This window comes from Carassius gibelio, chromosome B20 (genome assembly GCF_023724105.1).
Source record: "Carassius gibelio isolate Cgi1373 ecotype wild population from Czech Republic chromosome B20, carGib1.2-hapl.c, whole genome shotgun sequence".
Classification (NCBI taxonomy): domain Eukaryota; kingdom Metazoa; phylum Chordata; class Actinopteri; order Cypriniformes; family Cyprinidae; genus Carassius; species Carassius gibelio.
In genome coordinates, this window is record NC_068415.1 from 3,585,500 (window position 1) to 3,600,718 (window position 15,219).

At 37.2% G+C, this 15,219-nt stretch overlaps 1 protein-coding gene across 1 annotated transcript in view; it reads left to right on the forward strand.

Moving 5' to 3' along the window:
* The first annotated feature begins 3,533 nt into the window (after positions 1 to 3,533).
* LOC127983639 (transcription factor AP-2-delta) overlaps positions 3,534 to 15,219 on the forward strand; it is a 45,178-nt gene continuing 33,492 nt past the window's right edge. Inside the window, exon 1 of the mRNA XM_052585837.1 lies at positions 3,534 to 3,821. The gene's annotated coding sequence lies outside the window, so the exon portion shown is untranslated. The remainder of the gene's footprint in view (positions 3,822 to 15,219) is intronic.

Consider the following 15,219-nt stretch of genomic DNA (forward strand, 5'->3'; position numbering starts at 1 on the left):
GTTTGACACATCAAAGCGCTGCACTAATGGCTCAACATTAAGCTTCTGAAATGCGAGTGAACAGCTATCGTAGGGTCTGGACTCAGATATCAGCTGCTGCTTTATTAGAGGCCATACAGACAAACACGTATTACACGACTGCTTAAAGCAGCAGCGCATCATAACCTTCACAACTGTTTAATGCTAAATTAAAGCAACAGTTCACCCCAAATGAACATTTAGTCATAATATACTCACTCGCATGTCACTCTAAGTGATTTCTGTTATATTTATTTCTTTTGCAAAATACTAAAGGGGAACAAGAAGGCTGTTTTTCATGCATTTACAATGAATGTGTATTAAAGCTTTCAAACATCAAAAAGATGCAAAAGCAGCATGAAATAATCATAAATGGTTTATATGACTCATGTACCATATTCCCAGTCATGCAGGAATCTTTGAAGGGAGGAACAGACCAAAATTTTTTGGCTATAAAACTTAATATCTGTACTAGATCATGGATGAATCTTTTTTGAGTCAAATATTTTCTGTTAATCAGTTGGTCCAATTCAAAAAAGGAGTCTAAATGATTTGTTCACGAATTGAACTGATTCAGTTCTGGCTCACTGGAGAGAAAGATTATCAGTTAATAACATTCATTTCAGACAGTTTTCTGATAATCTAATAAGTTATTTGGAACTACATTGACTTTTTGTTTATGGTGCTTTTGAGTCCCTTTTGATGCATGAAAACTTCAGTCCCCCTTCATTTCAACTACAGAAAGCAGTAAAAAAAAAATCATTTTTGTGTTTGGCAGGAGAAATATAAAATCAATCAAATGAAAAATAAAAATAAATTTTCGTTTTGGATGAATTGTTGCTTTAAGAAATTATTATTATTTTTTTTGTAAAAAAGGAAAAAATTAAAAATAAAACACATCTGCACATTTTTTATAACTGCACGCGTTTTAGTTTTAGTAAGAGTTTTTAGAGGTGTATTTATGTATGTTAAAGTATATACACTAAATTTTCTTCAGGAAAGATGCATTCAACTGATCTAAAGTGGGAGTAAAGAAATTTATACTGTTTCTATTTCAAAGAAATACTGACTGATAATAATGAATGAAATATTTATTGAGCGGCAAATCAGCATATCAGAATAATTTCTGGAGGAATGATGCTGAAAATACAGCTGTGCATCAGAAGAATAAATGATCTAATCAGTATATACAGCATTGTTTTCAAATATAATATTTAACAATATTACTGTTTTGTAACTGTACTGTATATTTGCACAAATAATTGTAACCTTGATGAGCATCAGAGACTTCTTTCAAAACATATAAAAATAATAACTCATACAGACCCCAAACTTTAGAAAGGTAGTGTGTATTTATATAAGTGCATATTGTGCTTTTAACAGCTTACCAGTTAAGATGTATGATCTGTGTTGTGCAACCGTAACAGAATCATCAGTGTCCCAGTGCTCAGTGAATCGAGGCCTTTGCTAGTGGCTACATTTATTCACAATAGACTGATACAACCAGAGTCTTTAGTATTTGCAAAATGATCGTCATCCAGTAATCAATCAAACCAAATCCCGACCACATGCAGAACGTCTGTGATCAGCTGCGGCGCTGCGCAGGTCGACATGACTTTTGTTCTCCTCCGTCTCTCTCAAACCACCCAAAGCGAGCCGGACAGATCGAGTCCAAACTCTGCGCTGAGGCGTTTAAACAGTTACCTGCGCTTCACACAAAGACGCCGGACTAATTGACACAGACAGCAAGAAAATAAGATCTGTCTTAGAACATCTCTCTTCTGCCGGCTCCATCTCTTTCTCTCCCTCTTTTCTTCGGACGGATGAAAGGCCATCATTCCATCATGTGTGGTTAGCGTTTTCTTCGTAGCCTGAAGTGAAACAGGAAGTTCTTAACTGTTCAGTGGCTTTTGCTTGAGGCAAGGTTCTACCCTGCTCTCTCTTTCACTGTCTCTCGCTTTCTTCCCCCACCCTCTAAAACACACACACACACACACACACACTTCTGTTCGTAGGGCATCTGCCTTCATAACCATCTATGCTTAATACAGCACATAGAGGAACGTCTCAGCAGAAGCGGCTTCACTGGCTGTTGTTCAACTTCAGAAGTGTAGATGTTTTTACTCAAGAACACAGCTGTGATTTTACAGTTAAAATGTTCAGATATCATTACATTAAATAACAAAATATCAAAGCAAGTGTCATCAACACTCAAACTCTGCAGGAGGTGTTTTGCAGGAGGTTTTTTTTAGTACTAGTTAACATTTTTTGAGCTGTTTTTACAGCTCCTCTCACAATCGTTTTAGTGCATGAATTCAGTTCCCCTCAATTTCCCAGAGTTTGCTGATTTCTAACCAATCATATTTTAAGCTTAGTGCTTCCAGGGCTTTAATAATATTCCCATTAACCTGTCATTTCTTCTGGTTTTAATATTATTATATTTATATACAGTAGTCTGTCATAACACTTAAAAGTTTCTTCTGCTTGTCATATACTGATTTAAGACTGAAAAAACTAATAATATTTTGTAGACATTTTAGTGTGACTTTTAATACTATTTTATATTTTAATTTCATTCTAATTTTAGTTTAAGTAGTTTAGTCATTTAGTTTCTAATTTGTGTCATTCTTTTCAAATATAATTATTTATTATTTTATGTCTAATTATTTACTATTTTATATTTTGTATACATTATGTAAGATTTTATATAATGATTTAATATTTAATGTTTTTGTTTAATATTTATTTTGACACATATATATATCAGTTTCTAAAATAATTTCTTTCAGTTTATTTTAGTACTTCAACTTATTTCCGTTTAGTTGCAAAGGAAATCATTTTTAATTTTGTGTTCAAATTTTTTTCTGAGAGAGAGAGTATTCATCTAATTCATTTAATATATAAGAGATTATTTATATGAAAATATTTTTTTAATTAAAATTATTAGTTTATTTTAAAGAGAATTCTGAGCAATAGATAGATAGATAGATAGATAAATAGATAGGTAAACTTATTTCACCTTAAATTGTAAAAATGCACATCTAAAGAGGCTCAGAGAGAGTTATGAAAAAGCGAGTGGGTGATAAATATGAAAGAGATTGTGTGAAACAGAACAGTGTGAAAGAAACAATAAAAGACAGATGAGAAAACTGGAAATCTGATCAAGTAGAGCAGAGGCCACGGGTGGAGAAGGAGTGTGAGCTGTGTTGAGACTCTCGGCCTGTGTCTGCTGGCGCTGGGGTGTGAGCTGAGATCTGCTGCATAATTGTGAAACCGCAGGGACTGCAGCTCTGACCAGCCTGTCAAAACATCATGACAATCGTCCCTCACCGCACAGCAGACAGGCCAGAGAGAGGGTGTCAGCGGCTTGACTGATATACCAGCTGAGAAGTTATAATTACCATCTCTCTCTGACATTTGTAATCGAAGCGCGCGCGCACACACAGATTCTGTGGACTGTGGTTCTTGTGGAGCTAGTCTGTACGAGAGTGCTTTAGCTGCTAGGCTGGGTAGCGGTTTCCACGCCGCTGCGTTTTGAGGCTAATTAGTTTGGATATTAACGGGACGAAACCCCAAGCAGCTTCTAAATGTCACCCGCTCTCCCCACAGACACAAACACACGCCGGTTCACGCTCTTTGCCCCGTTCCACCGCCCCCCAGAAAAGCGCCGCGGGGAAAACCAAGAAAAAGCCAAGAAGTGTCGGCGACGTGTGGAATAGCAAAGCCGTGTCACTGCGCTCGGCATTCTGGGAGCACTGGAGTGAGCCAAGAGGGCCTTCATCAGACAGACAGACAGACGGACGGTAAGACAGACAGACGCTGGGGCTTTAAAGGTGAATTTTACCCAGAAATCAAATCGATGGGTTTTCCTTGATGTGTCGAGAAAAACTTCTGCTACAGGATCATGTTGTGAGGCCAAAAACAACTTCAGCAGACACAAACCTAACAAACTAACATATCTATCTATCTATCTATCTATCTATCTATCTATCTATCTATCTATCTATCTATCTATCTATCTATCTATCTATCTATCTATCTATCTATCTATCTATCCATCTAACTCATTCTCAGGACTAGCCTATTACCAGCTTAAACCAGCTCTTGACCAACTAAAGACAAGCTTAAACCAACTCCAAACCAGCTGCCATGCTTCAAAACCTAACCAGCATATGCTGTTTTTTTTCAACAGGGCACAGTGTGCCATATTTGTTTGTGGGCAGTTTATGGAGAAACAGTCAGTTATGTTCTAGTTTGTGGAAAAGCGATACATGGCCACAGAGATGAAAGAGATGAGAGAGAGAGACACTGCTAGCATGTGAATGCACTGTTGTAACAGACATAAAGACACTGTGTCTGTGTGCATACATTATTTTATACACTGAAGCTGGAGACAGAGAGAGAAAGAGCGAGCGTTTGACACAGAGGTCACCTTCATCTCATTTGGGAAAATCGTCTTCACAGGGATCCTCTGCAGCAAGGGATTGTGGGTGTTGTGGCCATCCAGAATACTGAATGTAGCAGTACAAACCTTGAAAAGCACCCACAGGAAAGTGTTATTGCTCAGAGGTTGCTCTTTTATAACTCAGGAGACTTTAAGGTCTCAACTTTGAACTTTGTCTCAGAAGCATCTCCTAACAGACATATATAACATGGACAATCTTGTGATTTACCTTGACCAGAAATGTTTGAGTTCATAATGAAACTCTGGAGGAGATGCACGTGAGATTACTGTGGTTTTAGGAGAAACGTCTGAGAAGTTGGAGATTGCGAGTCTTCATTTGCTCTCCATGAAATCTCATTACTGTCAAGGAGCAACACTTGATGCATGTGAGATGAGGTGATTTTCTCAGGAGAAATTTCTGAGAAGCAGGTGTTTTAATTTCAAGTATAAGTTTGCCCTCTATAAAACTCATTTCTGTTGCGGAGCAACAACAAGTGAGATACTAAAGAGATCTCATCAGTGATTTTTCTTTCCTTTGCACACACACATTCTGTCTTGAGGTGTGTGTTCGCGCTGTGTGCTGTTTTGTTTACATCAGTGTGTTTTATAAGCTCCGAATATAAACACAGATCTTGCGGTTTGTTTTTATTTGCGAGAACGACAGGGATGATGAAATGATATCATAAAAGTGCTGGTGTGTGTGTGTGTGTGTGTGTGAGTGTGTGAGGCAACGATCAGAGCTGGAATGGCTGTTTGTATTAATATTCCCTCAGGTGTGAAAGAGAAGAGATAAAATCAGATGTGGCTCTGATGTTACGCCTCCTGATAAACTGATATAATTAAAAATAAATACAAACCTTCTATTTCCCTCCGTGCCGCAGGCCATGGAAGTGTGAGGTAGATTTCCTTTGAATGCAGGGATGGTAATTTCTCTAAAATCATCAAATCTGACAACAAAGAAATGAAGATCTCCAGCACTGCGCACACGGCTTTCTCTCTCTCTCTCTCTCTCAATTACACTTTTCTCTCTCTCGCACACACTCAAACATTCACAGAAGCCTTAAAGTACTTCCAAATTGGGCTTAAAAACCGCAGCTCTGAAAATTAGGGTCCCAATTTCCCAATTTCACCCAAAAAAGCCTCATGTCTTTCCGACACTGTGTATGACTTGCTCTCTCCTGCACAAGACGACAAAAGATATTCTGAAGAACATTTAAATAGATTTTCTTGTTTGTTTCACAGAAAAAACAAAGGCATGTGAAGTGAGTAAATTATAAAAAACTGTAAAATTATGCTCAACAAGTCTGCATTTTTTACAATGAAAATTAGTAAAAAAAAACGTAATATTGTCAAATATTATTAGAATTTAAATGAACTCTTTTCTATTTGAATATGTTTTAAAATGTAATTTATTCCTGTAATGCGCAGCAGAATATTCAGCATCATTACACCATTCTTCAGTGTCACGATCCTTCAGAATAAAGAAACATTTTTTAACATTTGTAATTCTTCATAATGTTATAGGATTCAATATGATTGTATTGCAATATGCTCTTGCAAGCACTATTCATATTGTGCTTGTTTGTTAGCATGTCTGTAAAAATCTGCTTGTCATCTGTATTTCTTGGTTATCATGGTCAGCAATAATGGTTTCAGCAGTTATTCCATATGAGAATGATAATTTAGGAATTTAGGCCAGTATTGAAATTCCCAAATGCTCATTACCTGCAAAAATGTCAGAGAGCAGCCCTATGGCGTTTAGTAGTGTTCAAATAAAGATTTTTAAAATGACTTTTGGGCCATTTCCTCCAAGTTAACACAAAGATGGCGATTCGGGCAGAAATTCAATTACCAACCAATAGATAATTCAGATGGGAATTTTCTCCTGGCTGGTGGAGAAAAACATAGACAGATTCACATTATGATGGCAAAAACTCTGAATTGTAGATTATCATCTGCAAATGCTGAAATTACATCATGTGTCTATGTAAAAAAAGAAATTACAGTCCTTGTTTACATGAAGAAATTGGCCCATCTAAATCTGCAGAAAATAATCTTTATGCAAAAGTAAAATGCCAGTGATTTCATAGAACCATTTTTTGGTTCCTCAAAGAACATAAAAAATGTAAAGAAGGACTTTTTGTGGGATGGAAAGATTTCATAGATTTTAAAAGGTTCTTCATGGAACCATCAATGTCAATAAAAAATGTTTTAATTTTTAATAGTGTAGGAGGCAACTGTTGCACCCATATTGCAAAAATAATTCAATTAATTTCTGACACTGGCTTTTTCTGATCCAAAAATTCAAATTCCGGCACGAATGCGATTCAGTCACACGTCTCCTCGTTTACATGCTGGCTCATTTAAATATCCACACGTTCTCATTTAGGGCTGCAGCAGGCTGATCATGTGACCTCGCTGTCCGTCAAAGGCATCTCGGAGTTAATCACCCTCTCCATGCTGGTTTCTTCTTTTTTTCTCTCCCTCTCGTTCTCTTCCTTCTCTGTGTTTTTTCTTCCCAGCTTCCCTTTAGAGAAAGTTTCAAGAAGTTTCTATAAATTAATAAAGATCTGGTGCTGTATGAAGCCGATCTGGCTTTGAACGGGAGTGTATTGATCTCACAGGTGAAGCAGGGATCAGCACTTCAAACAGAATGTGTTGTTCCAGAGGAGAGTTTGGAATGGCAGGCGCACTCCCATCTGAAAGACACGGGAACCCAGCAAACAGGTCATATGACAGAGACAATGGCCACGTTTTGTCTTTTTAGCAAAAAAATATTGTTAGGGAAAGTTGAGCGGCATAAATAAGTGAGGTTTTGTTTTCGCTAGTTAGTTCCGCTCTGTTCATCTGTTTGGATGAGCGGTGTTCCAAGAGGATGGATATTTCAAACTTTAGAATTTTCGCTTTTTTTTTTTTTTTGGAATGGCTTTCTTTGGCAGAAAAAATACAAACCAAATATCTGGCCATGCACTCTTTAAAGACACTTTATATTCAGTAATATTTACGATTTGACTGTACTGAAACTAACTATATTGTCTATTGTCTTCTGTGGAGCTGCTTTAAACTACTATTTTCAGCTTATTATTGAATTGAACCGGTTTTATGATTGATTAACTTTACACAGTAAACTTTGGTGGAACAAACTAGATTTCTGGCCGCTTGATACTCAGTGATATTGAATTTGACTGCACTATCGCATAAATCTTGAACTGAATTTAAGTTGAAACATTATTGTATTCTGTAAAGTTGCTTTATAGCAAAATTTGTCTGTACCTGATATTTGATTAATTTTTCATGAACGATGTAATAACTGTGAATCTGCATTGAAACAAATCGCTTTTGTTCAAAGCACGATATAAATAAAGGTGACAACCTCACTTAAAGATAGAGATTCTTTATTAGCATTGATGGTTTAACATGCATGAAATCTTTCCATGATTCAAAGGTAAAAGCATTTTGGGTTCCTAAAGAACTTTTCATAAAACCGTTCTTTTTTTATATATCTATTCTTGGTATGAAGTTTGTTTTAATCTAAAGTACCTTTTTCCTGTCAGGGGTTCTGTGAGAGAGGTCTCTCACATACTGCAATGGTCTAGATTTGTAGCAGATTCAGGGAGAATACCAGTAGCAGGACAGGACAGGGAGAACAAAATAAAGGAGCGGAGAACATGAGGAACAGGTGAGAACACAGATAAACAAGGACTAAACAAGGGAGAGTGGTAATTGCTAACAAGGGGGCAGAAAAAAAGGAGCACAGGGCAGACAGCAACAAAGACTGGGCTCAGACACAACACACACACACACACAAAAAAAACATAGGACAGACAAGACCTGTCATTTGAGAACCCTGACATTTCCACTTAAAGAACCTTTTGGGGAATGGAAAGGATTCTTGGATCTAAAGTAAAGTATCACTATTCTGAATAGTGTTAAGCTGCATCACTTCACTCTTGAAGGTCCTTCACCGTAATACAAGATTCTTCACACTATGTTCTTTTAAGAGCTGTTCACTGAAAGGTTCTGAGGAACCCAAAATGGTTCTTCTATTGCATCGAAATGATAAAAAGGTTCTTAAAATTTTGAAATGATCTTCACACTAAGAACAAAATGATTGTTTTTAAGAACGGTTCACTGAAGGGTTCTATAGGAAAATGGTTCTTCTATGGAAAACCCCGGTATTTAAGAGTGCATTGGGTCTAAAATGTCAAAATTAACGTTTAACTGTTTAGTGTGATATGAATTAATGCTCTGTGTCTGTGTGTGGGACATTAGTGTGTGAGCCGGTTTGTCTCTGAGCTGTGTAAGATGATGATTCTAATTAAAAGCGTGATGTAGGAGAGTTTCCTCTGTTTGACTTCAGCTACAGGGAACAAATCCTGTGGTTAATCCAACCCAAGCACACTGCCAGCGGCTTCACAGGATTGTGTGTGTGTGTGTGTGTGTGTGTGTTCTTCTGTCTCTGTAGAGCTGGAAGGGAGGACAGTGATGGCATATATTTGATCCACCTGCTGTGTCACATGGTACAGAGTTGCCTATGTGTCGTCTGATGTGCATTGCATGAAAAATAAGAACCTGCTTTTCGCAATCACACGCTTTAAGCTGATTGGCTGATTTGCACGAGTCAGGGTGTGCTGGTTTACATCAGTCCTTCTGGAAAAGTTGTCTGTGCAGGTTCCCAGGTTGCTAAAACGAGCCTTCTGAGGAAGACCTACTTGCTGGATTTGCCAAAGTTTGGGGGGTTCACGACATCAACTCTTTGAAAGTTTCGTCGGAGGGCCCTTGTTCAGACTGGCAGATTCTTTTTCCTGACATATCTGATTAAAATCTCTTTAGCTGGTTGTGGCTTGAACAGCAGTAAACCACATGAAAATCAGATGTTTACAAACCCGAACCACATCCAGCATGCACATCATCATTTGGGACGTGATGTGTAACATTCATATAGGCCTACTCTTGATTCTGAGCAAACAAGATCTAAACTGACTGCACATGAGACCACATCATTCTAGATTTTGTTCAGATACTTGACAGACAGAAATACTAATAAAAAAAGTATTTGCCAAAGCAAAATTTCTCAATTTAATTTTTGCACTAAACATTACTGAAACTAAATTTCTAATAAAAATAAAGGGACTTAAAAAAAACAATAAAAATGACAAAAACTAAATCATTAAATCATTATAAATTTAAAACTATAATGAAAATAATCTTTGATTTGGCCTGTTTAAATGATGTTATCTCTCTTCTATGTGCGATTAGTTATCAAAAACACCAGATAAACACACACACACACACACACACACACACACACACACACACACACTAGAACAGTAATGCGCTAAATGTCTGCCTTTAAAAAAACTGCTACCAAACTACTCACACACACACACACCTTGCAGTAAGCGACATGTTCCTCTGCCACTCTCGTGTTTGTGTATGTGTGTGTCTGTGTGTGTGTGTGTGCACGCTCGCTCAGATCTCGCTGTTCAGGTAACTGTTGTTTTGCTGCATACGCATGTTTACTCGTTTTCCTCTCCCTCCTCCTGTGGCAGGCCTGTCATCCCTCGCTCCGTGTTAAAAGCGCTCTGAGAGGCAGCTAATGCTGCTCAACAACATGCCTGAGCTTTGAAGAGACACACACACACACGGTCTGGGTTACATCCTCGCTTCCACAGTTAGTCTCACACACACACACACACACACACACACACACACACACACACACACAGCGCTGGTCTCCAATTACTGCTTCCTCCATTGTTTCTTGTTGATCGGCCGGGCCTTGATGCCGTGTCACAGAGAGACTGTGTGTGTGTGTGTGTGTGTGTGTGTATGCGCATTCCTCCCTGGTTTGTGCTGACGGACAGCCAATTTATCCTGCAGTTACCCAGAATGCATCACTGGATTAATCAGTGCTCTCATTTGCATAAATCAGTAGTGGAGGCGGGCCTTTGTTAGGCATCGTGCTCATGGGTTGGCTGGGTGGATTCGGGGGGTCTGATTTGATTGGTTGATCTGGCTGTCAGTATTTGTGTTGCCCTCCAGGTCCCCCCTCTCTCACAGTAGTGTGCAAACCACACACACACACACACACACACACACACACACGCTCACAGACGGAATAGGCCTCCTGTCAGAGGCTCGTTTGGAATTCCCTTTAAAGCCGGACGGAGCGTCTGTACCTGTCAGAATGCCTGAGAAGAGATCTCTGTGACTGACTCATACACACACCTCACCCACCCTCCAGACAAATGCCTTCATCTAACACTTCAGAGAGAACCGGCCAGCCAGAGGAGAGCAGAGGAATTGAGCAGCGGTTGCATTTTTATAGATTGGGAGATTTCATGGAGTTCTTAAGTATCAAATTTAGTCTCAGATAGATTGTTCACTTAAAAGGACAAATACAAACTAGACAAATGTTGACATGCACTACCATTTAAAGGTTTAGGGTCTGTAAATAGTTTTTTTTTTTTTTTTTTTTCTAAGAAATGAATACTTTTATCCTGTAAGGGTGTTAAATTGATCAAAAGTGTGAAAGTGTATAATTTTAAATAAGATTTCTGTTTCAAATTAGTGCTGTTCATCAAGGTTCTTTTAATTTAAGAATCCCGAATAAAAACCCAGCAACAGGAAACATGTTCAGAACATTCTGGCAAGGTTCTCTCCAAGTTATAAAGAAATGTTCTTCCAGTAATGTTAATAGAGCATTTGTTCAATGTTCTTAAAACATTAGCACAAAAACAATCCTCTATACATTTTTCATGGGACATTTAAATTGGATGTTTGTGTAATGTATTTTTAAATGTTAGTATTTTTCCATTTGAAGACTCGAGGAAAGATGCTGAAAATTCAGCTTGCTTTCTTGATGACATGTTGATGTACTGAATTTGGTCTTGGTAGATTTTGATGAGAAATATTTAAAGTTATATTGAGACCTATGCCATTTAGCAACAGTCTTTTCCCACAAAATTTTAATGCTCAGAAGTTGCTCTTTGATAACTATGAACACTCAGTGAGTCGTCTCATATGTTTCTCATTATTTAATAAACATGATAAATTATGACACAATAAGATTATAGAGGTATAGACATGAATTTAGCTCATTTGATCGTTTTAGAACGTGAGGATAAATTTTTGCGTTCATATTGAAATTGCAAGCATTGTTATCTGAGCAGAGTTTGAGACATCTCTTGTGAAGCTCTTCAAGACATCTTCGGTTTCTCTCTAAATTGCTCTCCGTGAAATATTGCTGTTAAGGAGCAACAGTTGAGATATTCGAGATATAAAGCTCTTGTGTGAGCTCTTGTTTTTTTCTTAGCAGACCTGTGAAAGCTGTATATCAGGTGTTGTGAAGGTTTGTCTTGCAGATTCTCAATTATCTGGGCTGCTGTTCTGGACAGCACTGCAGTAGGGCAACAGAACAAAGACAGATGCACTGTGGGATACCAAATACTCAACACACACACACACACACACCGTGCTCAAATAAACATGAGTCTATTTTCTTCTTTGTGTGCTTGCATTTTGGTTTATGTGTGTGTGTGTGTGTGTGTGTGTGTGTGTGCGTGTGTGTGTGTGTGTGTGTGTAAGAGAGAGCTTTATATAACTTTATTTAAACAAAACAAAACAAAACAAAAAAACCATCAATGATGTTTCACTGCAATGATGCTTATGGGTGGTTGTTAGGGTGTTGCTATGTCTTTGTTTACTGGCCCAAGTCAAAATAGTCCCACTTTGAGCCTTTTTCCCTCAAGGAATTTTTTCCACCTAAAGGCATTTTATCACCCACCTAGCAAAAACTGTGTTTCTGATCACAACCTAGCAAACAGCACTAATGAAACAACCATCACAACAATGTTGCAAACACAACCTTGGGAATCCATCGGAGTTTGATGCAGCTTGTGTAATTCTCACCGATTCCAGCTGTAGCAAACACACATGAACACACACTGATTGAGTTTGCAGGAGTTTGGATTGAATTTGAAGGTGTTATTGCAAACGGAGATTTGAATTTCCATCCGGAGCAGCAAATAGGAAATGAGACCAATAACCTTGACTGGCATTTGCTCCTGTGTGTGTGTGCATGTGTTTTATATGCATGAGGATTCTTTCATTTGTGTTTTATTTGCGCTCTTCGGTTGGGGAGATAAAGCTATTAATATATATGGCGATGAGAGGAGAGGGGCTGTGGCATATGCCTGCGAGCAAGAATATTAAAACTAAGAGAACTATAGTGATATCCAGCCCAGGAGTGTATACACACACACACACACACACAGAGAGAGAGAGAGAGTCATTTAGGAGACACAGACAATCTGCTGCTGGTTATTGTCGTGTGTAATCGATTTGCTCGGCCATCTTAGATCTTGAGTTTTTTCCTAGGTCTCACATGATCTGACAAAAGTACCTTTATTGACATGGAAATAAAAAACTGTATATTGGCAAATAATTATATTATTTATACAAACATTTAAAATGTAATTTATGATTCAATATTTATATCATTTAAAAGCATTTTTTGACTGTTGCATGTGTAATTTACAAATTATTTTTTATAAATATAATACAAAAGAATAAAACTATAAATAAATATGTTCCTCTGTAATAAGTCATTTTCTGATAAATGCATACATTTAAATGTATAATTTTAATTATTAATTCTATGTATTTTGTTAAATAAACAGATGCATAAAACTGTCTTTGTTTATTGTAAATGTATGCAAACTTATGAAGACTGATGATGATTATTATTAATGATAAAAGGATGTATTAATGTATATTTCATAACAAAATGTACACAAAAATAAAGGTATATTTTGTTTTATTAAATCTTTTGTTTTCTTGTTGTGGTATTAAAATAGTAATTATTAATCATTAATAATGATTAAAAAATAAATGAATTTAATAAGAATAATAATACAATGCAACAGGCATAAAATGCTTTGGGGGAATATATTAGTGTATGGGACAGTAATAACAAAAGTAGGCCTATCAGCTTTTTTTTTTTAACTTACGTTTCATAGAGTTTATGTATTGCGTTTTACACAGACAATCATTGAAATTAGTTTTGAATGGCTGCGTATTTTTTATATGATAGATTGAGGTTTATGCTGCTGTTAACACACTGAAGTATGTGTGTGTGTGTGTGTGTGTGTGTGTGTTGTGAGGAGAGCATGTGGTGATATAGAGGGATTAGTGTTTTAATGAGGGGGTGTGGCCAGGGTGGGCGGGGTCAGCTACTGCCTCAGGCAAAGAGCAGAGGGTCACACACATACACACACACACACACTAGGATGGACACACTCAGGGGGCCTCAATTAGAGGATGGAGGATAATTCCCCCCACCTGATACCTGCTGTTGTCCCGCGCTGTCCTTTTTCTGTTTCTCTGCCTTTTCTCTTTCTTTTACATTCTTGCTTTACCCCTCTTTACCCTTTGACTGTCTGTCTGTCTCTCTGTCTGTCTGTCTGTCTGTGTGCCTTCTCAGTTGGAGTCACAGTATTACTGGGAATAGTATTATTAAAGCATTAGCACACACACACATATTTATATATATAATGACAAAAATATTAAATGTAATAAACTAATACAGTATTAAACAAATAAAAAAAAGGTATTGAAATGATTTTCACTCAGAAATTGCTAATAAATTAAGCAATTACAAAAAAACGATAAGTAATTAATAAAATGTGAATTGTTGATTTAAACAATGTTAATATTTTTTGGTGAAGTAAAGTCCACTTATCTTTTTATTTACAGCTTTGAAAAATCATACTTACAATGTACAAGAGGAAATTATATATGTTTGTCTCAAATGCTGCAGGGTCTTTTCTCTTAACTAACTTTATTGTTTTATTGTTTTTGTTCAGCTTCATTGAATGCTGATTTTTAGGGGGTTTATGAATTCAAGTAGCAGGTAACCACGGGTATTGTTTATCACTCAACATGTTGATGATTGCTGTGAATATGTATATTAAGGATTACTGTTAGACTAAATTATGTGGATATATGACCATTTATTCAGTAACTTGCCATTTTCAGTGGACCCACACTGGTATAATGTACACTATTTCTAGTTTAAAATCACAATTATTAATTAGAAACTGAAAAATGTCCATAAAAGCATGTGTGTATATCTTTGTTGTGTGTGTGTGTGTGTGTGTGTGTATGTGCACATTTCCTAATTTGCATGTCTGTTATCTCAGGTTTCTTTGAATTGTTTCCATCCCTCTGGAGTTTGTATTTGAAATTCTCCCAGATTCTGTTCCTCTCCTTCCTTTATAGTCTGTAACTCTCTTTCTCTCTCCCTCCTCCATATTTTCTGCTCTCTCTCTCTCTCTCCTCTCGCTTTGCACCTGTTTCCCGCTCTGAACAGCTGCTAATTGGGTGAATTTAATTAGTGATTACCCATAAACCTCAGCGGTGTTTGATAGGTTTGTTCCCCGACCCGTAAAATAATCCATCATTGATATCTGTTTGTGTTTCGGTCCCTATGTGTGTGTAGGAAAAAGTATTGTATCATCAAAACATTTCGTTCATCACCTTTAACTCACGCATTAGTACTAACAAACCAGTTTGACTTGCCATCTACCTGGCAAAATATATCACAGAATTGTCATAGTTCCGATCATTGTTGTTTTCTAATGGGGCCCTTTGAAGTTCAAAGGTCACGAGGGGGAAATGCAGCGTCTGACCTTCACATGACCCTCATTCCAAACATTAAATTCCTTAAATTCCAAAATCATCAAAAGTCAATT